The sequence below is a fragment of the Ahaetulla prasina genome, chromosome 3 (assembly GCF_028640845.1).
Source record: "Ahaetulla prasina isolate Xishuangbanna chromosome 3, ASM2864084v1, whole genome shotgun sequence".
Lineage (NCBI taxonomy): Eukaryota > Metazoa > Chordata > Lepidosauria > Squamata > Colubridae > Ahaetulla > Ahaetulla prasina.
In genome coordinates, this window is record NC_080541.1 from 63,106,780 (window position 1) to 63,133,923 (window position 27,144).

Below are 27,144 nucleotides of genomic sequence, written 5' to 3' on the forward strand. Positions count from 1 at the left end.
GGGGGGGAGTGGGAAAACAAAAACTCCCCGAATCAAACAGCTCTGCAACGTCGACAAACCTGCAGAGAAGTTTGCACCAGAGTGGTAGAGCGCCGGGTCGATTGCCCTTTGCCCGAAAGGGAATTGCACCGGAATGGGACCAAAGAATGGGACCCTGCAACCGGTGAAAAATCCAGAAAAAGCCCCCGCGGGAGAATAACTTTTCTTCCCTCGCCGGTGGGCCAGTTGGCGGGCAGAGGCCGGTCCAGCTCCTTTGCACATCCGACCCTGCAGGTGTCAGTAGAGGCTGCGAATAGGCGCGCGAGGGGCTGGGCAGGAAGCTCGTCCTCCCTCCCCCCCTCCCGCGGCCCCGCTCCTTTCTTCCCGCAGCTCCGGGTCTGCTGCCTGCTGTCACGAAGAGCCAGACTATCTGCAGCCGGGCAGCAGCCGGGGAGGGACGGGAGGGGGCGGAGGAGCCGGGAGCAGCACACGCAGCCTCCGCTCGCAGGAGACAGACAGACTGAAGGGAGGAGGCGGAGGCGGCGGCGCTGTGAGGGTCTTCAGCTGCTCTGCGAAAGGCAGCCCTCCGCCCTGGGGCGGCTGAGATGGAGGGGCTTTCGGAGGGAAGGTGAGTGCGGACAGCCTGGCGGGCTTTTCCTTCTCCAGCTTTTGCCTGGCGGCGGGATGCGGCTGTCGCTCCCCCGCCAAGGCAAAAGACAGGAGTTGCTACTCCAGGACGACGGAGCCAGACAGCTAGCAACTAAGTGTCGGGCAAAGTGAGGGGAGGCCCAAGTTAAGGTCTGGGGGCTGTTAAAGAGACCAGGCGCTGCCGGGCTTGCTCTGGGGAAGGTATCTCGCCGCCTCCTTTGTGCCTTTGGTTGCTGCCGATCTCCCGGCTGGGCAGGCGAAGTGCGCGCGGGAGCCGAGGGGATGCGCGGCTGCTGGTAGGCAGGCGGGCAGGTCTCCCTCAGCAAAAGATGCGGTCGGAAAACGCCGGTTAGATCAAGAGCACTGAGGTTTTAGAGACTCTTGACAGCGGCCGTACTTCTCCAAACTGCAGATGCCCGGGGAAACTTGGCCACATTTGGACTCCTCGCCTATCTTTCAGGAGGCGAAGCGAGAACAGGAAATCTAGAACAGAGTAACCCTGCGGGGCTTCCCTTACCCGCTCGTGTCCCTGTTACCTCGTCAGCCAGGGACTTCTTTCTGGAGGCAGGTCGCTACAAGAAGTTAGCCCGTGCTATTACTCTTTTATTTAGTTATAATGGGGTGTTTTTTTTTTGTTCGCCTTGACAAGGGGCTTTGGGTTTCCCCGTGCGTGTCGTCTGCATGCTCCCGAGTATACTGTTTTTGTTGCCTCGTCCTTATATGGTAAATAAAGCTAGAAAGACGAAAGGCATACTTTGGAATCGGTAGTTTGGATGGGCTGTTCTGGAGATCTGAGGTTCGTTTTAGCGTCGTGAGAGAATGGGAACTGCATCTCATGTAATTTAGAAGTAACTCTTTATAGCGTGGGACCGTTTAATAAAAATGAAGGGCATAACAGAAAAGGGAGAATTGACAAATTATTTTTCAGATCAGTTTTTGAAGTAGATGTGAATATTCTTGTCATCATTCGGAATAGTTACGTCAGTCCCCGACGGTAAAAACACACATCCACTTGACTATGTATTCCAAAATAGTCTGAAGAAACTATCACAAAGGGGTCTGTGTGCTATGAACTCATATATGTAACTTTCATAGGAGAGGTGATAAGTGTCCACTTAAGACTGAACTAATGGGAAATCAATACTGGTAGAAATTGTTTTTTCTCTTTTATACATATCTTTCAGTTTATTTATGCTTATACTTTTCTTTTAGTTTGGGTTTGTTATAAATGATGATAAATTTATACTATACTATTTATACTATAAATTTATACATGCTTATTTTATCTTACATAGGTATAATTTTGCTCCCTTGATCATCGGAATACTTTAATGGCAAGGATGTTTTTAAAAAGTTGAAATGAACATAGAACCAATCAGATAATTCTGTATGTTGCTTTCCTATTTTGACCTTTTTTTTCAACAAAAAGCCCAGAAACTGTCTTATGGTACATAGCTTAAAGTTAGGGTGACAGAGAGGTATGCTGCCTTTAAAGTTTGACCACATAATTTTGTCCAAAAATTTTATATATGTATGTATATATGCATACATAGATACATGTGTGTATCTTTGTTTACTTAAATGTAAATCCCTCCATGTTCAATACAACTGTAAGCAGTTGTATATAGTAACTTACAACTACTTGTAGTTGAAAGTCTGTGTAATGAGGATACTTTTAGCAAATGATTCTTAATAGCTTCTTGTTTCTAATTGTTCTTGATTAGCATTTTGAATATCCTTGCATTTCAAAGTTACTCTTGAAGCACAGATTTATATTTATCTAATCTGGTATAAGTCTCATTTAATGGAAATTTTATGTTTGGTTTTCTCCACAACTCTTTGCAGGTGGTACAGTTATTCTGGAGCTACTAGGAAGCATGTAAATATTGTGGCTTCCCTGTTACTGGAAATAAATGAGATACGTTATTGGTAAAGACATTATGAAGGATGGCATAATTAAAACTGGTGAATGTCCCAACTTCATTGCCAGCTGAAATAGTGAGAAAATGTTCTGCATGTCTGTGGCTGTAAAGTACAGATATTAAGTTACTGACTGTGAATGAGCCACAAATTTGTATAGTGGCAGAATCTTAACTGCAAAACATCCTATATCCACATATATGTATATATGTTGTTGTTTGACATACTCTTTAATTCTACCATAAGCCTTACATAATTATTTCTACATATGCACAGGTGATAGATGTTCCTGTTATTAAATATTAACAATGTAATGGGATAGGAGAGGAGGAATACAAACCGGCAACTTTGAATACCAACCGACTTATTTTTATCACAATGATAATGTGCATTGAGTCTACAAATCTTTTTCTACACTTCAAAATGTGAGCAAAATCTGGCATGAAACTCCTTTTTTGTGTTCTTTTTTCACTCCCCCATTCCAATGGTAGCTATGTGGCTATATTTATGAATGGAAACATTTAGTAATACAAAGATTGGTACCATGCTGCTTGCTTGATCTGCTGAAGAAGCAGCATGGGCAAAGATGTGAGCACCTGTGCCCTGTCCTTGTGGACAACATGTCTTTTTTTTCTGCCTTCCCTAAACCTTTCTTTAATTAAACATTGGTGACAGTCAGTGTAACTTACGTTGTGAGACAAGCACAGAAAATTGATGTGTGAGTTCTAATAGAGGCATAACACAGTTTAAGGAAAAAAGAAAAAAAATCCCCTAAAAAATCCTAAACTGTTGCACTTTCTCTGAATCATCACATTTTTAGTGCAACTCTGATTCCTTAGGGTCATCAAAACATTGTCATATTTAAATTAATGTTCTGGTTTATACACTGTTCTAAGCCATTATTTGCTTGGACATAAAAAAAACCCTACTATAGGTTGAGTGTACTCGCCCAAAGGGCCAAAAACCATAGTTTACAAACTTTCTGCAAAAATCAAATGAAACACATTATAAGCTTGTTTAAACCCAAACAGTTTCTAAGATAAATTCCCTATTAGGATCTCAGATTCTTATAGTTCTCAAGTCAAAACAATAATGGTATATCTTGATAATTCATTACTAGGAAGAATGAATGAATACTTTAATATGGTCTTTGACTAGTAGGCAGCTAAAATATATTCAGCATTAAGCACATATTAATGAATATAAGATAATAGTAAAATAGTTAGAATTCAAGATATTTAAGCTTTTTAAAAAATGCCCTAAAGTTTCACATAACTATTTCAGCCCTGAGGTTTCTTGTGTTATGTTAGTTCTCCTAACTCCTAAATAAATGCTGTAACTGAATACATTATGTAGCTTTAGAACATCTATCTAAATAGATGTTCTAGCCAATAGATATTGAATAGAAAATGTATCTAAAATGACATTTTAAAAATAAAGGCTAATTTATTTTTGGAAGAGTAGGAACAAAATTTACCATATAGAACATTGTTTCAATGTCTCCTGATTTATCTCGACAAAGTTTCTAGAGCAATGGCCCCCAACCTTTTCGGCATCAGGGACTGGTTCCATGGAGAAAGGTTTTTCCATGGACCGGAGAGGTCATTAAATGTCTATGGAGATTCTCAGTCATCCAGGCCACAGGTGTCCCCAAAGGTGCTTTTTCAAGAGGCAACTGGACTTTCTGGTTTTTCCTTGAAGTCATTTTGCTTCTCATCCAAAAAGCTTCTTGGAGAGCTGAAGAAGCTTCTTGGATGAGAAGCAAAACGTCTTCAAGGAAAAACCAGGAGGGGTTGTTGTTTTGCATGTTGTCTGCATCCTGCAGATGGGGCTTCACTTGTTTGCGTTGACCGGTTTCTGGCATGCCATGGCCCGCTGCTGGTCCATGGCTCAGGGGTTGGGGGTCTCCAACTTTGGCAACTTTGGGATTTGTGGACTTTAACTCCCAGAATTCCTCAGCCAGTGTGGCTGGTTGAGGAATTCTGGGAGTTGAAGTCCACAAGTCCTAAAGTTGCCAAGGTAAAGGACTGGAATATTATGGTACCTATGGTAAATACCTATGAAAATTTGGCATAGGCAAGAGAAAATGGAGAATATCTCTGGATTCTCAGTGTACAGGTCTTAAAAGTTCCGTTTAGATTGTTCTGTGAATCTGTCTCCCAGGTCTGCTGTTCCTGCTTTTGGCTATCTAGACCTACCATTAATAATTGCTTAGATACAAAGCTGTAGGAATATAGTAACCTTAGACATATAATTGTCCATGATGCTAGAGGGAACAGCCCATTTGGTGCCAAGTTGAGCCTTAGCAAAGCACATAAAACAACTAGTCAGATTTTGGCTTCATTTCTAAACAGCTTGGTTTCTAATCTCAGTGCCACATTAGGGACATATTTTTTTGGGGGGTGGGCAGGAAAAAGAATGTTAAAAACACTGATTTTTACTTTTTTAAGAGACCTGAAGTTAAAATAAAAGCTTGATTATAGCCATAGAATAACTGTGAAACAAATTTTTTACCATTAAGAGTTTTATGACAGTTGAAATAAAATTCCATCTTTGCATCCAAAGAAATTTTAATATTGTTATGACACTTTTTGGGAGGCATAATTGATGTGAAGTTTTCATTTTGGAAGCTTGAAAAACTCCTAGATATTAAAGATACATTATCTGCTCTACAGCATGATCATCTAACCATCACTTGTGAATGTCAGTGCTACTAGAAAAGATCATGACTTTCGTTTCTTGATAATAGCTAATTGTTCTTCTTTAGAGTGTTGGGTAAGAACCTTGAGTGTTCTGAGCCCAGTCTGGGTTCATCACTAGAAAGAGATCCCTACTGTTTGAACATGTTTCCCATTACAGCTTTTCTTCATATGCTTCATCTTATAGTTTTTCTGTTTTTTTAATGTATGTTTCTCAATCTCTCATAAAGCTTTCATGATTTTAATTGTTGAGTTGTTGATCTTCTATACATACACAATGCTTACTTTCAACAGTTGTGTTCTTTTATTACCACCCACCATAATTTACTTCCTTCAGAGATTCTTGGATATTTGTGAATATAGATCTCCTTAGTACTCTGGACATTTATCAATGCTTTGTGGCATCCTAACAGCACAGCTACCGTAATCACTTGAGAGTTTTAACTATGCATTTATTATAATGGTTTTAAATAGTGTTTCACAATCCAGGCTGATTTGCAGTTTCCTCAGTCAAATCAGCTTTTAAAACAAATTTACAGGGCGTTTTGGAAATACTTGTGATATGCCTATGTTTAGTGCAATTAAGCATTCACATTTGTATGCCTTAAGTTGCATGCCTCATGTAGCAATACATAAAATTTTTTTAGAAACAACCTGAATTTCTTAGAAATACTATTATTTGGAATAAATTCAGGAGAAAATTTTATTTCAGAGGAAAGACCTAATTGCACTTACTGAATAATTTCTTCTTTAATAATTGCCACAGAATGAATATTTCCTATACATGAAGCTGCCTTTTGCAATGTTTTCTTTCAGATGTCTTGGATAACAGTTCTAATCCCCTCTATTACCACGTAGCAGTCATACTGGCTGCTAGTCATCTCGGTCTCTCGGGGAGATGCTTGACTTCCTCTCAGCCCCAAGACACTGGCTAGCCCATGAGATGAGAGAGAAAGAGAATCAGAGAGAGAATGAAAGAGAAAGAATGAGAGAGAGAGAGAGAGAGAGAGAGAAAGAGAAAGAGAATGAGAGAGAGAGTATGGAAGAGAGAGAAAGAGAATGGAAGAGAAAGAGAGAAAGAGACAGAATGAAAAAGAGAGAATGAGAGAGAGAGAGAAACAGAGAGGAAATCAGAGCGAGAATGAGAGAGTATGAGTGGGAGAGAGAGAAAGAGAGAGGAGGGAGGTGCCTGAAGAACCCCATCCCATCACTGGGAGTCCAGGCGCTTCAGCAAGCAGCGCGCTGGATTCATATTAGTGGTCCATGGGATTTAAAATTATGAACTTGGTGGTCCCTGATATAGACCAACACATCTGGAATATCAGTCTGGAAGAGAAGGCCCAGAAACGCAATCATTATTGGCAATAGCAAAAACATATTTGAAAACCAATTTTTGCCAGTCAAACTCATTTAGCTCAGCTTTTTGTAAAGATTTGGTACCAATATATATGGTACCATATTGCTTCCTAGTTACTGGGTCTGACATGCCATTGATAACGAACTATGGAAATGATAAAATTTTCAAATGAAGATTGTTATTATGCTGTAATAAGACATTGCTAAGAGATGTTTGAGATTTATTTATTTTATTATTTTTATTTATTTATTTAATCGCATTTTTATACCGCCCTATCTCCCGGGGGACTCAGGGCAGTTTACAGCCTAATAAAAACATACATATAAATACAAAATAAAACACCAATTAAAAAACTTATTAAATAAGGCCGAATATTAAAAAATTGTGATAAAAATAAATGAGATGTATGAATATATTAAAATAAATTAAATTAAAATGTTATTTTATTAAATGTTAATATTAATTAATTAATTAATTAATTAAATGTTAATTAAAATGTTATTAAATTAAAATATTAAAATAAAATTAAAATTAAAATTTAATTAAAAAATTAAAATAAATGAGATGTATGAATATATTAAACATAACCAGAGACAGTGGTGAAATCCAATTTTTTTTACTACTGGTTCTGTGGCCGTGGCTTGGTGGATGTGGTGTGGCTTGGCAGGCGTGGCTTGGTGGGCATGGCAGGGGAAGGATACTGCAAAATCTCCATTCCCACACCACTCCAGGGGAAGGATATTGCAAAATCTCCATTCCCACACCATTCTGGGGCCAGCCAGAGGTGGTATTTGCTGGTTCTCTGAACTACTCAAAATTTCCACTACCGGTTCTCTGAACTGTTCAAAATTTCTGCTACCGGTTCTCCAGAACCTGTCAGAACCTGCTGGATTTTACCCGTGGCCAGAGAGAAAGGGATCTTATTTGCAGTAGAAAAAAATCAAAAGAATTAACTACCTGTATCTTAAGAAATTTTCATCTTGATTTTTGATATTCCTTAATGATGCACTGCTGTTCTTATATGAGTAATTTTTAAAAAAACAAATGTTTTTTAATTATAATTGTTATGAAGGGGAATTTAAATTGCACTTAAATAAATTGCAGTATTTGGTAAACAGCATGGGTATGTAGAAGAAATTGGTTTTGATGTATAAGTTCATTACTATGACAGTTCTATTCTTTATTTGCACAAATACATGTCATGAGAAATTCTACACATGAAAACTCTACCTTTTCAGAAAATGGTTATACTTATTATGCAGTGTTCCAATATCTCAGGGGTTGCCACAAAGAAGAGGGAGTCGGGCTGTTCTCCAAAGCACCTGAGGGTAGAACAAGAAGCAAGGGGTGGAAACTGATCAAGGAAAGAAGCAACTTAGAACTAAGGAAAAATTTCCTGACAGTTAGAACAATTAATAAGTGGAACGACTTGCCTGCAGAAGTTGTGAATGCTCCAACACTGGAAATTTTTAAGAAAATGTTGGATAACCATCTGACTGAGATGGTATAGGGTTTCCTGCCTGGGCAGGGGGTTGGACTAGAAGGCCTCCAAGGTCCCTTCCAACTCTGTTGTTATATATTATATCTCAGTTCCATTTCTTGTGAACCTATGGTATATAATAGTGTTCAGTAACTTTATTTGGAGATGTGACTTATATATACAACTTCGGTTATACTGAACTGCTGTCCAAAGAGGATTTGAAATTATGAAGAAGTAAAATTTCTCTGTAGAATCAATTTTTTCGATGAAATGTGGTTGACTTTTAGGAAAAGAACTTCAAAGAGTACATGAAAATTAATTTGGTGATGTTCTTTGAATGGACTAAAACTTAGTGAGGATACAGAATGTTTGCCATAAATCTACATAAACACACAATAATCCTAAAAAGAGAGAATTTGTAAACTGCATATCAATGGCCAAAATTACCTTTTCATTGCTGTACTTTCCATTTGAGTTGGGTAGACATTTTTTCAGTTTGATTGCCTGATTATATTGACTGTTATGTCCTCAGTATTGGTGTGTTTTTCTTCATCTACCTTCTTTAATTAATTCTCTGTAAGGGAACAGAATTTGTGTTTATTTTGTAAAGCTTCAATCATGCTGCATAATTTGACTTGTAGTTTTATACAATTTAACATAATTTGGCTTACTTTTGAGAAGTCACGTACAGAATTGCAAGATGAGAAAATTTAGAGGTAAGTTGACTTTTAATATCCTGCCTAACTCTTTAACCTATGAATGAGTGTAAAATTATGTTGCATCTGTGCCAGTTTGCATAATTTACATTATGATTACAAGATGTACAAAACTATACATCTGTACTGTTTATGGAAACAGTTTTAGAAAAAAAATGCTCACATATTTCACAAATTTCTTGGGAATTATGTATTATTAATGTCCATTCTGCTTCTCTTTTCGGCTTTAAAGTAAATCTTGATAGTATAACTGGTTTCAATAGTTGCTTTGTACAGCACTGCTCTCTGTTCTTGACCTCTCACTTTTGGCAGTGTTCTGCTGTGATTCTAATTCTTGTCTGTATTCGAGGCTTTGATATCTCTAGCCTTTTTAAGGTTTCATTTTCTCTCCATTTTTCTGAAACAGTGGTTGTATCAACAATAGGGACTAAAGAGAGCTTAGTGATAAAAAAATAAGAATAAAAATAAATGGCAGGAACTTGTCATATATTTGTTTCTTTGTCTACATACTTCTTTTTCTACATTTGATATAATTTATGGGCTATATATGAATGTCCTCCAACATTAAGCTATAGGCTTAATTTATCAAGGCAGATTCAGATGTGCAACTTTTCAGCCTCTCACATTACCAAAGAAGGAACATGGTGTTGTTTGCTTGTACTCTGACTGATCATGCCCTTATTTGAAGCCTTCCTTATTGGTGTATTAATTGAGAAAACAGCAGAAAGACAAGCTTTCTTACTGGCAAATAGTTGTAAATACATATAACGTTACTCTCTAATTTATAAAGTGGAAAAGGGAGCTTTAACAAAGAATCCATGGAATAATATCTGCATACAGGTAGTCCTCAACTTACAACCTGAATTGGAACCACAGTTCCCGTTACTAAACGAGGCAGTTGTTAAGATAGCCGCACCCAATTTTACAACCTTTTTTGCTACCATTGTTAAGTGAATCACTGTGTTTGTTAAGTGAATCGTGGTGGTTAAATTAATTCAGATTTCTCCATTGATTTGCTTGTTGGGAGCCAGCTGGGTAAGTTGCAGATAGCAATAGCACTAGACTTATATACTGCTTCACAGTGCTTTACAGCCCTCTCTAAGCAGTTTACAGAGTCAGCATATTGCCCTCCCAACAATCTTGGGTCCTCATTTTATCCACCTTGGAAGGATGGAAGGCTGAGTCAACCTTGAGCCTGGTGAGAATCGATCTGCCAAACTGCTGGCAGCCGGTGATAAGCAGAAATACCCTGCAGTACTGCACTCTAACCATTGCACCACCACGGCTCTGGTGATCACATGACCCTGGGACGCTATATGCCAGTTGCCAAATGGTCAAATTGTGTTCTCATGACCCTGGGGAATGCTACAACAGTAATAAGTGCAAGAAGTTTGCTTAAATTTCTTTGGTTCACTAAAGCAGCAATGTGCAAGAAATGATAGATTTGTCAGACTGTTATGTGACAGTGCAAGCCTGTGCTTGCCAAAATCCAGACAGTCTGTCAACATTACATGTTGGAGATAAATAAATTACTGTGTCTTAAGACAGAAATGTCATTGCATTTGATGCAGTTCTGTGATACATATTTATAGATTTCTAATAATACTGTGTATTCCAGTGAGATCAGGTAACAGGTTTAACACCTATTTATTAATTTTGTTTACAATCTGAACTTTTATAATGTCTCTCTGTTATTTATGGACAGTATAAACAGGTAGAACTGATTTTCTAAGACAACAATTTAACATGATAACCCACCATATATCTCCCTTCTTTAAGATAACTATTACAATTTGGAAATTCTTTTGTAATTTGAAATTGTAATTCCAAATTACAATTTGGAAAATCAGGAGGACTGTAGTTATGGATTCTCAAAGTTTGCATTTTGGTAGTCAAGAGTTCCCTTCTTTTCTGGATTGAAATGATTTGAACTAGAATCCAAAAGCTGGAATTAATAGTAGTCGTTATTACAGGAAAATTATAGGAATTACAAGAATTCCAGTAAGTATTGTTTTCAAATGAGATCCCATATATTATCTCTGTATGTTGGTATATCTCTATATATTGCAATTTTAAGGTGAAAAACTGTTGTCCACTTTCTCCTCCTTTTTCTGTGCAGAGTGTTGGATATCTTTGTCATTTTGTGAAATACTAGCAGTCTTCATCTGCTCTTTGTTGTGGTAAGTGTCAGTCTTCTTACTGTGTGAAAAGTAACTTTCACATCTGCTTGGGAATTGCTAGTGGCAGGATGAAAATTAATTATTGTAAATTATTTTTTGTTTTGAGTATTTTATCTGCCTATCAACTTGAGTTCCACAGCTGTGTGCACAATTTTAGGCACCCCTAGTTAGATTGTAAATTTTAGTGAATCCCTAAGTGAACAAAAGCTGACCCAATCTCTGTATGGTAGAAAATTAAATATACTATAACATTGCAGGATCCAATTTGAGTTGGTCACCGGAACCAAAAGTTTATTCTTCCAAGCTTTTGAGCTGGAGCTGGAGCAGGAGCCCATCATCAGGGAACATCTCTCTTCAGAATATGGATGCTGGGCTGTTCTACACATTGTAATTATATAGTTCCTGGATGTATGTAGCTTTTGGTTGTTAATTAGGATGTTGAGGGCTGGCTGTTAAGTCATTAATTGTTGTTGCCTTGGGCTGCAGTGCCCTACGCTCCTAAGTGCTTGATATGCTGGTGGTAAATCAGCACCCCTTTTCACTGACAAAGGGTGGGGCAATGATTTCTTTGGCTATTGTTGTCCCTGCTCAGTCAACAATTGTCATAGTTGTGAAACTGAACACATGTTGTTGTTCATTACAATGTGAAGCTACCAGTGAGTTTGGGTCTCCTCATTTAACTGCTCTTTCATGTTCTTGCAATCTGGTGGTTAGCTTCCTCCCCATCTGTCTCACATAGTGTCAGGGCAATCTGTACTGGGAATCTGATAAATTTACATTTGAAGTTTCTCTCAATCTTTGCAGTGCATACTTAAGAGCCAAAGGTGCGGCGGCACAATGAAACAACAATTAAAGACATAATATCCAGCCATCAACACCCTAATTAACAACATTCAAGGGGGTCAGACTTTGTCCTCTTGTGCCTTTGCAAGGACTCCAGACTAATTTCCCGCTGGACTCTTCTCCCTGGCTCTGCCAGTCTCTCTCCAGCACTAGTGTTTTCTGGTTGCCCAAATACCTGTTTCATCTGTAGCTCATCTTTGTTCTTCATTCAGTTACCATCATTATTCTTTGTTGAAATTTTACCCTTATTTTTCTAGCAGAAATCCCACCTTGCTGAACTCCAAAAGATATTAGAACATATACTCTATTTTTGGTTTCTCACCATGAAACTATTTGTGCTCTATGTTACCCATGGGGGAAGCTCTGAAACCGAGAGACAGAAAAGCTGTTATAGAACATTTTTTGACACCTTCATTTTACCAATGAGCCTGGACTGAAGTGTTGCAGAATGTGCATTAATTGAACAACAACAACAAATCCATTCTGGCTTCTTAATGTGAGATGTTGAGAAGGTACTTAAGGATTTCTGATACTCCAAGATCTGTATGAAGGCAACACTTTTTATTTAAAATTCCCAATTGGAATATTTGTTTGATTAAAGAAAGTCATATCTTAGTAATGATCCTTGAACATGCAGGCTGTTCATAGTTGGATTTGAAATAATAAAATTTATAGTGGTAAATGCAGAATACAATTTGTTTTAAACCAAAAACAAATCATGTTCTGGGAGTTACATTGAATTCTTTAAAATCAGGCATAATTTAGCAGAAACAAAAACTGGAACATTTTGATTATTTTGGGTTTTGGCTGAAATAAAAAAATGCTGTACAGAGAAAGACTGATGCATGTCACTATCTTCCTCCTCTCAGCAACTATCACTGACTTGCATGCCTCTTTGATTTTTCTAAAGTAATTCTAGACTATGACAGATTTTTTTTTCATGTTCTTGCAAGATAGCTTTTTCTAGGATCTGAGCAGTGAAAAGGTAATTTGCCTTTGAGCCAAACAGGTTTTTGTTTCACAGTTTAGTTAATTGCTGTTTCTGTTATTATGTAGTGTGGTTGTGTGCACATTATATTTTAGGTTTTTTATCCTCTCTTATCAGTAATCAAGATTTTTTGAAAGTTAAAAAGAAAGATCAAGGGCACAAATTTTTGCTATTCAGTTGTTTCTCCTAAACTGAATTGAATATACACTTTGAAAGGCTGCTTTGTGTGTTGGTAGTCCTTGTCCCACTACTCAGAGCAAGAAAGAACCAACCTCATAAATTTTGTAATTGTCTCAGCACATTAACACAAATTCCATTGCTAAAAGACTGAATAGAAAATATTAGTTAGCAATGAAATCAAAAGTTCTGAATGTCTAAATATAGGGTATTTAAGTTGAAAATGCATACTTAAATGTAATTATTGGCCACATGGGTCCTCTGAAACAATTAATTCACCCGTAAAATGTTAAATTACCAGCCTACTTGCTGACAAAGCATACTTCTGGTTCTGTTTTAAAAAACAAAAACGTAATATGCTACAGGCTACACTTGTTTGCAGAACATTGGGTTTAGAGTCAAAATCTTAGCTTCTGGATAAATAAATAATGCTTTAATTGCATAGGTCTGTTTTCAGAAAGTATGTCAGAATATAAAATCAACAGATTAATTAGACTTCAATTAAAACAGCATTAGTGTATAAAGTGTAAAATTGCTGCTGTAAAAGTTTTATTCTTAGGTGGCACAAATGTATTCTTTTCATACTGTTAGACTTGTAAATAGCATGCATTCAACATGCATTTAATTGGATAGTTAATGGCATATATGGTGTTTATAAGAACTACACCTTCTCTGTATGGAGGAAAAATGGGCATACAGACGTCTTTTTTTAAGGCATTGCTATAGGTCAAAGGAAAATATTGTCTATCAGATGGTTGTGCAGTGTATTTGAATGGTATTTAATAATAGTAATTTATTAAATTTATATGCCGCCTGACTTCCAGTAGCTCTGGGAAGTTTACTAATTGTTAAAAACACTCAAAGAAGGAAAATACAAAAATACAAAAACAATCCAAAACAAAAGAACAGAGATGACAAAGAAAGCAAACCTAGATGTGAACAAGGAAAAGGAAGAAAAAGGTGTCAGTTGTCTTTGTCAAGAGCCCTGAGCAAAGACATGTGTTATCAAGGCTCTTCAAAATACCAGTGGGAGGGGGGAGCATTCAAAGGTTTGGGAAGATCTGATTCTGAAGGGCAAACATTTCCAGGGTCCTGATAACTGCATTGTTTAATCAATGGATCATGCCAATCCTGCCAGATTCAATCAGATAATAATAATAATAATAATAATAATAATAATAATAATAATAATAATAATAATAATAATAATAATAATAATAATTTAATTTGTATACCGCCCTTCTCCCGATGGTTTAGATGGTATAGATGGTTTAGATAGTATGGGAAACAAGGATCCCTCATGTAACCAGATTTTATGCCTTGTAGCACTTTATTGGTAAAGACCAGCACTTTGAATTGTACCCAGAGGCAAACCAGTGCAGCTTGCAAAGCAGAGGTGTTAGATGGGAAAACCTATGCATGGCCATCATTGCTTTGGAGCTGTAGTCTGCACCAGCTGAAACTTCTGGTGGGCTTCAAGGATAGCCTCATGTACAGTGTATTGCAGTAGTCAAGCCTTGAAGTGACCAGGACATGGGTGACTGTCTGAAAAGCTCCCTCTTGCCTTCAGTCTTGAATGTTCTGTTCTACTGTACTTAGAAATAGAACAATATTATTTCACTATATTTAATCTTTTTCTAGAAAGATTGATGCTAAATAATAGCACAAAATATTTTTAGGTTTTTATATGACTATTAGCAGGATAATATAGGTTAGCTTTACAGAAGTCAGTGCTCTTGAGAGGTGTAAAATAATTCCAAAAGATATGCTGGCTGTAAGTAATGAAAGTTATAATCCAACACATTTTGAAAACACCAAATTACTATATTTTTCTCAGTATAAGATGCACTCCCCCCCAAAAAAAAGTGGGTGGAAATGTCTGTACATCTTATAAAGCGAATATTGTGGCAGTGGGGAGAGTGGTTGGTGTGGTGGTGGCTGTCATGGCTGCCACTGTTCACCACCACCAGGGAATGCTGAAGCTTTTGCTGCTGAGCAGCTGATTGGCAGTTGGATCGGCCTCCCAGACTACTGCCATTCTAGGTGGTGGGGATCACCGCCAATCACTGCCACCAATTGCTACTGCTGACAAGTGCTGCTGCTCACCGCCACTGCCAATTGCCGCTGCCAAATGGTGGTGGTGAAAGGCAGTGATAGGTGGCGCCGCAATAGGCGGTGGCAGCCATCCCAGCCGCCTAGAATAGCTGATCGGTAGTATTCCAAGAGGCCGATCCAACCACCAATCAGCTGCTCAGTAGCGAAGGCTCCAGCATTCCCTAGTGCCGATTGCTGCCCCCCAAATGGTTGTTAAGTAAATCATGCTAAGTGAATTCAGATTCCTCCATTGATTTGTTTGTTGGGATCCCTGCCGCCTAGAACAGCTGATTGGCAGTATTCTGGGAGGCCGATTCAACCACCAATCAGCTGCTTGGCAGCAAAGGTTCTAGTGTTCCCCTGTAGAGGCAGCAGCTCAGCTCAGTTGACCGGTGGTGAGCGCAACAGAGCAGAGCCCTGACAAGCCACATGCTGGAGCTGCAATAACGTGCTGAAGCTGACCAGGCTATTTGGTGTTTGCTGCAAGGATGCTAGTCAGATGAATACCAGATGGATGCTGGGAGGCAGATTTTTTTTCTTGTTTTCCTCCTCTAAAGCTAATGTGCGTCTTACGGTCTGATGCATCTTATAGTGCAAAAAATACTATAAAATGGAAGTTATAGTCTAAATTTTTCAGTATTATTATTAATCCTAGTGAGCCTTTTCTCAGATCTGAAGTTTGAAATATATTTGTATTTCAGGCAAATTAATGTCTCTGAAATTCATTCTGCAAAATGAAGATAACCCTGAGCCATAAAATAATGCTGACATACTTTAGTGCCCTCATGATATGTTGTAGATCTGTCCACAAAACATAGTAATTTGGAGGAAGTGTAATATTTTCCTTTTGTCCTATAACAAACTTAGTTTTTCCTTTTATTTTCAATTGCAAATAGAAAAGTTAATTGTTTTCTCCTTGATTATGAATTTGATTGGCCTCGCCTTTCAGACAACTAAACAGAAGGAGAAGGAATATAGAACTGTGCAATAAGTAATGAATCTAGTGAACCTCAGGCACAAAATAGCCAGTTGTCTTTGGCTATAACAAGGCTCATTAGTGGCAAATAGTGTTTCTTTAGGTTGAAAAACTAACATGTAATTTTAGCTAATTCACACAAAAAGTAAATATTTTTGCAGCCTACAATCACATTAGCTTCTGAAAAAATGTCGGGAAAGATAGGACTCTTTTTAACATGAAGGAAATGTTAATGAAAACCATTTTACCACTTTTAGGTGAAACCTGAAACCAATACGAATTACAGACTGGGCTTGTATCAGGGAAATTTAATTTTTGAGCTTTACAAAACCTCCAGCTTCTGACATGTTTTTGTCTTGCTTGCCTTTCAGATTGCAATTACAATTTTGTTTTCATGTCACAGTAGGTTTACATTAAAACATTGCTTCTGGCATCCATTTTTAATAATGAAATTTGATGAAAGAGCCCTTGCTAGAATAGAAGCTAAATACTTAAGAGCCCATTGAAATTGAGCGGCTAGTAAATTAAATTAAATAAATGAATAAATAAAGGTGGGAAATCTAAATCATTTAACCTCTCGTAGTCTTTATATTTCTTTTGTAACACCTACAGTCTCTTACCATTGATCATGCTGGTTCAAATGATGGAAATTCAGATCCAAAACTTTGCAGGACTCTGGATTGTTCAATACTTATTACCGAAAGACTTTAATATTTGAATTCTATCCTGTGGGGAAAAGTAGAGATTAATCTGTTTAATTAATCAATGGGAAAAGATTTGTTAATATTTTCTATTGCCTATTTAGCATTTTGCTTTTTTTATCCTCACAACTTTGTCACTAAATAAATGGTCATTCATACAACTGGCCCACTTAAATAATTTTGGACACGAACCTTATATTTCTACCCTGGTGTTCTACTTGCCCAGCTGGCAAGAAAAATGGATGATTCATAGTTGGGTTACTTCATTTAGTTTAAAATATGGTTTGTCTTTTGAGTATTGGGCTTCATTTTGATTATTGAATAGTGTCCTGCCTCAAAATCCTTCTTTCATGATTCCATTCACTTTCATGATAAACCTAATGGGACTAGAATATTGCAGATGTAAATAGCAGGATTTATAATACAATAACAGAATGACACAGAGTTGGAAGGGACCTTGGAGGTCTTCTAAACCAACCCCCTGCTCAAGCAGAAAAACTTATATCATTTCAGATAAATGGTTGACTAATCTCTTCATCACTTCATCATAAAATGATGGCTTTAAACATTGTGACTGTGATATGGGAAATGAAACCAGTATGATCCTATCTACCTGACTGATGCTTAGCACATTTTGAAGATGTTATATGGGTTATCTATGTGAAGAAAAATGTACGGTGTATATGTGCTTTTACATTCCTATATAGAATATTTCTTTATCCTAGGCATACTTTGAGGAACATACAGTAATTCTGAATGCTTCTGAATTTAGGAGTAAAACTGACAACATAGACAGTTTATTCCCCAAGCTTAGAAAACACAATGCATTATTTTATTGACTTTGATTAAGTCCTGTTCTGTTCTGGTTCCAAGCAAATGTATTGATAATGGGGAAAGATTCTTAAAATAAAGTTGACTGTCATAAGAAATTAGTACAACTTAAATGAAAATGTCTGAATGGGAACAGTGACCTTTTAAATTCTAATTTGGGAATGAATTAACTACTGTGAAGTTTTATGAGTCACAGTGAATTATACGTATTAATTACTTGACAGTCTTGCATACACTAAAAGCAGTGGTTATCCAAATGGGTCTTCAGCTGTCAGATCAAGCTGAATGATATTAAATTGCTTGATCAGGATGTCATGTCTTAAAAGTGTTTTCTGCTCTATGATTCTTTTAATGAAGTGAAGTTGAAATATAGCATAGTTAAAACAAGAAATTGACTATTTATTGTCTTCTTGATAGGCTGCAAAATAGGGAAAATTGCTATTGGCAGACATTCACATTCTGATACCTTGTAGCTAGATTCAGAAATTCGAAATTATACATACTTCTCATGGATGCCTCATAGTATGAGTTTATTATTAGAATGTAAGCACCAAGGACTTCTAGGAGGAGAACATCTATTATACACTAGTATTTTTTCTCACAATATTAACTTTGATCTAATTTCTTTCAGTATCTTCCATTTTTCATCTTCTCCGCAGCTAGATGCTACTGTTGTATATTGACAGCTCAAAGAGCATTTAAAAATGAGGTGGTGCTTACTTTTATTTTTTTGAGACTGGATTATTAACTAACCATAAAAGAGATACCCAATTTGGGAACCAGCATTCTTTTATGCAAGATACAGCTGCATAAAAGATGGTTGTCAGTTTTATTTCCCTGATCTAAAGTTCCGTTGACTTTAAGGATATCCCTTAAAGGCCTGTGGGACTGGTCTCAGTGCTAGGTAATTTTTCTGAGGATACAGCAGTGATTAAAAATAATGTCACATAATTCTATCTTCTAAGACCTTCATTCCAGGCCTCCCTTACTTGAATCAAACAGATTGCAGAATGGCCAGCCCAGGAAAAAAATGATGTGATTAAAATTCTATTGGGTCATTATTGTCTGTCATAGTACTTCTTAACCTCAGCAAATTTAAGACATGGGAACTTCAAGTCCCAGAATTTCCTGACCAGCATGGCTTGCTGGAAAATCTGGAGAGTTTAATTCCACACGTTAACATTGCTAAGGTTGAGAAATACTGGTCTATTGTATTCAAGGATAATGTACCAGTGGATGCGTCATCATAGTGTATTTGGAGCTATTCTGAAAATACAGAAGCCCTGTAAAAGAGTCTTAATTACATGGCTTCTATGCTCCGGGGGGAAAAGAAAACATTTAGACTTTTTGAGCCACCATGTTAAGGGAATTTGGTCTTGCATGGGGTTATATTGCCTCTGGCTGTGTTGGAAATAAAATTAGAATTAGTTAGAGTTGGAAGGTACCTTGGAGGGCTTCTAGTCCAACTCTCTGCTCAGGCATAGTAGGTTTTTATATTTCAGTAGAGTAGGAATGAACTATAGAGTATACTTTCTAACTCATCTCCAGTATCCCCACTGGCCAGTGTTGAATTATTCATAGTTTGTTGCCACATCTTCGAACTAGCTCAGCAGCAGTTTTTTTCAGAAATATAGCAAGTAATAGCTAGGAAGACCAATTGAAATGCACTGCATGATAGTTTGTTATTTTAGTTTAAGGTGCTGCATGACATGCTTTATGAAATGGCTTGATAAGAAAGCTTCCATTAATTTTTTTAATGTTATGAAAATGGAAGAATAGAATATCGTAAGTTGTTTATTTTAACAATATAGTAATTGATCTGGTATAAAAGTATTGTAAATTCAAAAGCAATGGATAGTTTTTCAAATTCAGATGATGCGTATCTGAGTAAACTAGATCTTGTTGGTTGAGTCAGCCATGCTTCCTTTTACACATGTTATGATTACTCAGAAAAAAAAATGCTCTCTATTCTTTGCCCAAATACAGAGAAAAAACCTCTAGGCTCCACAATAATTTTTACTATGCAAGAAGATTATCAGCAACTTCAAAGGCAACCTCTTTTTGATAAGAAATCCTGGTTTGTTAAGAAAACCTTTACCTTGGGGCACAGAATGATAAATTTGACAGGAAATAATATGTAATTTCATGAGAAGAAAAACCAAAATGTGCCTGGAAAGGCAAAAGGAACATGCCTATTGATTGGATAGATCAGGGGTATGCAAACTTGGCTCTTTTAAGACTTGTGGACTTTAACTCCCAGAGGAATTCTGGGAGTTGAAGTCCACAAGTCTTAAAAGAGCCAAGTTTGCAGACCCCTGGGATAGGTTATTGCCTAGTTCCCGCTAAGAAATTACTTTTTAATATCCAATTTAAATGTTAGCTGCTCATAAACATGAGCACAAAAATCAAATATGTAAACCTAATTGAAAACACTCCTTTCCAGAATAATATCCACATTGAAAAAAAAAAAAGAATAGGCCAATAGAGGATAAGTACTTTTATCTATATAGAATAATCACTGGAAAAAAGGGTGGAGAAATTGTTAGAACCAGTGGTGGGATTCAAGTAATTTAACAACTGGTTCTCTGCCCTAATAATTTCTTACAACAGCCAGTTTGCCAAACTGCTCAGAAAGTTAACAACCGGTTCTCCCGAAGTGGTGCGAACTGGCTGAATCCCACCACTGGTTAGAACCTTAAACAGAAGCTGTCTATTTAGATCCTAGCGTATTTTTTCCAGAGCTCCTCTTGTTCAGAGAACCTTTTGATACTAAACCAGTGAAATACACTATTGCTCAATTGTGTACATAATTATTTTAGTGAATTGTTTATAATGACTTAATTATATATATTTTTTATAAAGCAGCATTTTGCTGAAGTAGGAAATGTCTTGACTACCAAATGTTAGCTAAGAATAAAAACTAAAATTGAAAGCCCACACTTTCCATAATTTAATATATGTTTGTCCAGTCATGCTCTTGACTTTAAAAGCTGACTTTTTAAAAAAAGGCCTGTAGGTATCTGATTTCTGGATATCTAATCTCAAAGCAGAAATGATCAGAAATGATACTTGCTGTTTCATCTAACTAGGGAAGTACCGTACTTCATAAGGCTGCTGCTACTGCATCAACATGACATGAGATTAAACCAGGTCTGTATAATATACCAGGTTATTAGCATGTATATTGGGTCATTGAACAGTATAGGAAATCTCCAAATATGTTTTGGTATTATAGATACTATATAAAGTGACAGTTCAATTGAAATTGTACTAAAGTAACATGAATATAATTATAAAAATTTCCTGAGAAGCAATAATCTTTCCATAAGTTTGAGATAATTTGTGATTCTTTTCCTATTTTTTTATTATTTACAGTTGCAACAATTAAGTTCCCTAGGTATATTAAATTAATTTGATTAAAAACTTATTCAGTGACATGAGTGAGGAATGTTGTTGTCTACACTGTGAGAAAAATTGATATTCAAGCAATTTAGAAAGTCTCCATTGTGACCAATATTGGAATGTTAAAGGAGAGAAAAAGAAGTTGCTTTAAATTTCAGCTAAGCTTAATTACAGCTATTGAAAATAAATGAAATCTCCATTTGAAAATAAGTAGGGTTGTATACCCCTAGGCCAGTTTGAATTCTGCCTGTAATTGGGTCTATTTAAGAATAATAAAAAACTTGTGGGAGATAAATTTGGAAATAATAACAACAGCAGTGAGACAATATTATAGCTATTCAATGCACTATAATAAAATCTTACTAAACATTGTGCAGGTGATTTGCCCCTTTTTGAATATTTTTACCAGAAGTATTTGGTGTGTCCTGTAATTATATTAAAACAATTCTTTCATGATTTAGCTGCAGCCATTAATGAAAAAAAAGGAACTCAATTTTGAATTAGCAGTGTCATTTTTCTTTATGTGTTGTTTTTAAAGAAGTGAAATAAGATTATTGGATATGTGCAAATCTGATAAAGCTGATAATATACTCAAGATAATAATACAATTATTTTAGACTTGAATTCTGAAACCAAGCATAACAAGAGTTTTGTCACAGTATGCTGGTATCTTTAACTAGGAAAACAAGCTTGGTTTAATCTTATGAAAGACATAATAAGTCATCTTGTATAATCTTGTATAATCACTACTATTCATGTGAAAAGAGAATTTTTACTCTTTTTATGTTTGTGATTCATGTTTCATATATAAATCAGTATTCTTCTTCCTCATATAACTGGAAAGTCCCTGTGCATTCAATTTCCCTTAAATTTCATGAAACACAGAATGGTGATGAGCTCATTCTTTACCTTTTCAATTCTGAAAAAAAGTTCTTTCATGTTCGTATCAGAGTCATGATTGTGCCAGATTTTCAGTTTCCCCCTCCTGCTCCCACGCAATAGCTTATGAGATTTTGGTGTTTTTTTCATGAGATCATTGGGGGAGATCACAAAAAATCCAAAGACATCTTATGGGACCTGAAAAAATTATTGGTCCTTTGCCTGGGTTCAGTGGAAACTTGTTTTCTAAGCCTAATTACTGTGAATATTCAGAAGATAGAGCTGTTGTGCTGGGTGACAATATATATAGGCATGTGTTATATTTTCGATCTTTTAATGATGTATATTGTGAGAGATGACAGTGCATTCTAATCTAGCTATTAACAGTGGTACAACATGTATTTTACATTTTAAACATTTTTTTTCACCTTTTAGGGTATAAAACAAACAACAATTAAGCTTTATAAACAATAAATTTAAATAAAAAGAGCCAGTGATAATAAAGTATTCTGCTTCAAAGGATTAAAAGTAAAAAATATTGTGGCCCTATAAAACAGGGGTCTCCAACCTTGGCAACTTTAAGACTTGTGGACTTCAACTCCCAGAGCTCCTCAGCCAGCTAAACTTAAACTTAAAGTTGCCAAGGTTGAAGACCCCTGCTATAAAACATAACTTTAGTAGAAGACTACATAACTTTTTTGTAATACGATGTATTCTTGGAGTTGACCTGCATATCTAGCAATTTCATGAGCATGTTCATACTTTTTTTTCCTTTTGCAGCAGTATGAATATCATCTACCACTGCCTTTTTTCAGGATGTGTTTTTAATTTCCACTCTGGCTTAGACGTCTGGAATTTCCTGGTATTCTCCATTTATGCACTGACCAGACCCAGCCTCTCTTAATTTCTGTCTAGATAAGAAAAGCCATGTGGCATTTGCTGAAACAAGTTAGGCTTGTAAACTGGCTTAAAAGCCAGTAAAGATACATGTTTTGTAAAGGTTTTCCAGAGATATGGTTCAGATCCTGAATAAGACAGGTTCCTAGACTAAACCATTAACTGTATTCAGTTAATTATAATAATTGGAATACAATTGTCATTTGTCATGGGACCTTCTGCCTGAAGATATGAAAATTGAAGAACCAAATGTGAGCTTACATGCATATAATCAGAGCAGGCTACTCAGCAATTTGAAAACAAATTAGTATCTTAAGACATTAGCTCTTTATAAAGAACACTTTAATCTGTTGGCTAAAGGGCTTTGGTCATAAGAGTTTTCTAGGGTAAAGGATCCTGCCTAGAATGCCGTAATTTTATCTACGGCTTACATCTTAGGTCGTGTTTTCCATCGCCGACTGAGAGGTGGCTTGGCCTGGTTAGGTACAACAGCGGCACTGTGTTGACGGCAATGACGGCACTGACGGTACCGGTGACAGAATTTCGTCCTGATTAGCAGGCCTCACGGGTTTGACCCATGATGGTATGCTGCCGGGAACCCAAGGGATACTATCCCGGCTACTGACTTTTCCATCTTTGTAGCCGAGGAAACAACCAAGGGGAGACTATTATGCCAAGCCCTGGTTGTCTCTGGACCCATTTGGACTTTCTACGGACTATGATAATATCTCTGCCGAGTGGCCAGTAATATGCCTAACACGGGTTTGACCCATGATGGTATGCTGCCGGGAACCCAAGGGATACTATCCCGGCTACTGACTTTTCCATCTTTGTAGCCGAGGAAACAACCAAGGGGAGGCTATTATGCCAAGCCCTGGTTGTCTCTGGACCCATTTGGACTTTCTACGGACTATGATAATATTTCTGCCGAGTGGCCAGTAATATGCCTAACACGGGTTTGACCCATGATGGTATGCTGCCGGGAACCCAAGGGATACTATCCCGGCTACTGACTTTTCCATCTTTGTAGCCGAGGAAACAACCAAGGGAGGCTATTATGCCAAGCCCTGGTTGTCTCTGGACCCATTTGGACTTTCTACGGACTATGATAATATCTCTGCCGAGTGGCCAGTAATATGCCTAACACGGGTTTGACCCATGATGGTATGCTGCCGGGAACCCAAGGGATACTATCCCGGCTACTGACTTTTCCATCTTTGTAGCCGAGGAAACAACCAAGGGAGGCTATTATGCCAAGCCCTGGTTGTCTCTGGACCCATTTGGACTTTCTACGGACTATGATAATATCTCTGCCGAGTGGCCAGTAATATGCCTAACACGGGTTTGACCCATGATGGTATGCTGCCGGGAACCCAAGGGATACTATCCCGGCTACTGACTTTTCCATCTTTGTAGCCGAGGAAACAACCAAGGGGAGGCTATTATGCCAAGCCCTGGTTGTCTCTGGACCCATTTGGACTTTCTACGGACTATGATAATATCTCTGCCGAGTGGCCAGTAATATGCCTAACACGGGTTTGTCCCATGATGGTATGCTGCCGGGAACCCAAGGGATACTATCCCGGCTACTGACTTTTCCATCTTCGTAGCCGAGGAAACAACCAAGGGGAGGCTATTATGCCAAGCCCTGGTTGTCTCTGGACCCATTTGGACTTTCTACGGACTATGATAATATCTCTGCCGAGTGGCCAGTAATATGCCTAACACGGGTTTGTCCCATGATGGTATGCTGCCGGGAACCCAAGGGATACTATCCCGGCTACTGACTTTTCCATCTTCGTAGCCGAGGAAACAACCAAGGGGAGGCTATTATGCCAAGCCCTGGTTGTCTCTGGACCCATTTGGACTTTCTACGGACTATGATAATATCTCTGCCGAGTGGCCAGTAATATGCCTAACACGGGTTTGACCCATGATGGTATGCTGCCGGGAACCCAAGGGATACTATCCCGGCTACTGACTTTTCCATCTTTGTAGCCGAGGAAACAACCAAGGGAGGCTATTATGCCAAGCCCTGGTTGTCCAGTCGCTCGGCTGATCGGACACTAGTTAGGTCCTATTCTAGGACCTACCTAGTGGCAATGAGGGAAGCGAGGCGTTTCTACGCCTCCACCCTCATTGCGTCGGCAGGTAACCGCCCGGGCGCCCTGTTTGGGTGACCCGCCTCTCCTACATCAGGAGGTGCGGGATGACCCGTTGCAGGACGAGCCGAGGAGTTTAGCGGTTATCTATACGATAAAATCGCTCAGCTGAGGGACGGTCTGGACCGAAATTGGGATGATCCAAGCGAGGGAGAGGAGGCACGTCTTGTTGAGTCTATTTGGGATGAGTTTGACCCTGTGGCTCCCGAGGACGTCGACAGGTTGTTGGGGGGGCTGCACGGCACGACATGTTTACTGGACCCGTGCCCTTCCTGGCTGGTACTGGCCACTCAGGCGGTGACACGAGGCTGGCTCCAGAGGATTATCAACGCTTCTTTATTGGAAGGGGTTTTCCCTGCCGCCTTGAAAGAGGCGGTGGTGAGACCCCTCCTTAAGAAGCCCTCCCTGGACCCAGCTATTTTGGGTAATTATCGTCCAGTCTCCAACCTTCGCTTTGTTGCGAAGGTTGTAGAGAGTGCCGTGGCGCGACAGCTACCCCAATACCTGGATGAAGATGTCTATCTAGATCCGTTCCAGTCCGGCTTCCGGCGGATACAGCACGGAGACAGCTTTGGTCACCACATTATAAAAAATATGTTGAGACTCTAGAAAAAGTGCAGAAGAGAGCAACAAGGATTAAGGTGCTGGAGACTAAAACATATGAAGAACGGTTACATGAACTGGGCATGGCTAGTCTAGTGAAGAGAAGGACCAGGGGAGACATGATAGCAGTGTTCCAATATTTGAGGGACTGCCACAGAAAGGAGGGGGTCAAGCTGTTTTCCAAAGCACCTGAAGGCCAGACAAGGAATAATGATTGGAAATTGACCAAGGAGAGATTCAATCTAGAAATGAGCAAAGTAATAACTAGCAGTCAGCACGAGTTTGTTAAAAACAGATCATGCCAAACCAATCTTATTTCATTCTTCAACATAATAACTAAATTAGTAGACCAGCGAAATACTGTGGACATAATATACTTAGATTTCAGCAAGGCATTCAACAAAGTAGACCACAATCTACTTCTTCGTAAACTAGAAAAAAGTGAAATAGATAGCTTCACCACCAGATGGATTCGCAACTGGCTGACAAACCGTACTCAACAAAAAGTCCTTAATGGGTCTAAGTCTACATGGAGAGAAGTAAGCAGTGGGGTGCCATAAGGTTATGTCTTAGGCCCAGTACTCTTGAATATCTTCATAAATAACTTAGATGAGGGCATAGAAGGGGAACTCACCAAATTTGCAGATGATACTAAGCTGGCAGGAATAGCTAACACTCTCGAAGAGAGGCTCAAGATCCAGATGGATCTTGACAGACTTGAACACTGGGCCCTATATAACAAAATGAAATTCAACGTAGAGAAAAGTAAAGTCTTACACTTAGGTAAGAAAAACCAAAACCAAACATAAACTTGGGGAAACCAGGTTTAATAGCAGTGACTGTGAGAGGGATCTTGGAGTCTTAGTGGACAATCAGCTAAAAAATGAGCCAGCAGTGTGCAGCAGCAGCTAAAAAAGCCAATGGAATCCTAAATTGCATTAACAGAGGATACAATCAAGATCAAGTGAGGTACTAATACCACTCTATAAAGCCCTAGTAAGACCACATCTAGAGTACTGCATCCAGCTTTGGTCACCACATTATAAAAAATATGTTGAGACTCTAGAAAAAGTGAAATAGATAGCTTCACCACCAGATGGATTCGCAACTGGCTGACAAACCGTACTCAACAAAAGTCCTTAATGGGTCTAAGTCTACATGGAGAAGTAAGCAGTGGGGTGCCATAAGGTTCTGTCTTAGGCCCAGTACTCTTGAATATCTTCATAAATAACTTAGATGAGGGCATAGAAGGAGAACTCACCAAATTTGCAGATGATACTAAGCTGGCAGGAATAGCTAACACTCTCGAAGAGAGGCTCAAGATCCAGATGGATCTTGACAGACTTGAACACTGGGCCCTATATAACAAAATGAAATTCAACGTAGAGAAAAGTAAAGTCTTACACTTAGGTAAGAAAAACCAAAACCAAACATAAACTTGGGGAAACCAGGTTTAATAGCAGTGACTGTGAGAGGGATCTTGGAGTCTTAGTGGACAATCAGCTAAAAATGAGCCAGCAGTGTGCAGCAGCAGCTAAAAAAGCCAATGGAATCCTAAATTGCATTAACAGAGGAATATAATCAAGATCAAGTGAGGTACTAATACCACTCT

The 27,144-nt window shown here is 38.2% G+C and overlaps 1 protein-coding gene across 1 annotated transcript in view; it reads left to right on the plus strand.

The window, feature by feature from the left end:
- The first annotated feature begins 450 nt into the window (after window positions 1-450).
- LDLRAD4 (low density lipoprotein receptor class A domain containing 4) overlaps window positions 451-27,144 on the plus strand; it is a 314,691-nt gene continuing 287,997 nt past the window's right edge. Inside the window, exon 1 of the mRNA XM_058174746.1 lies at window positions 451-607. The gene's annotated coding sequence lies outside the window, so the exon portion shown is untranslated. The remainder of the gene's footprint in view (window positions 608-27,144) is intronic.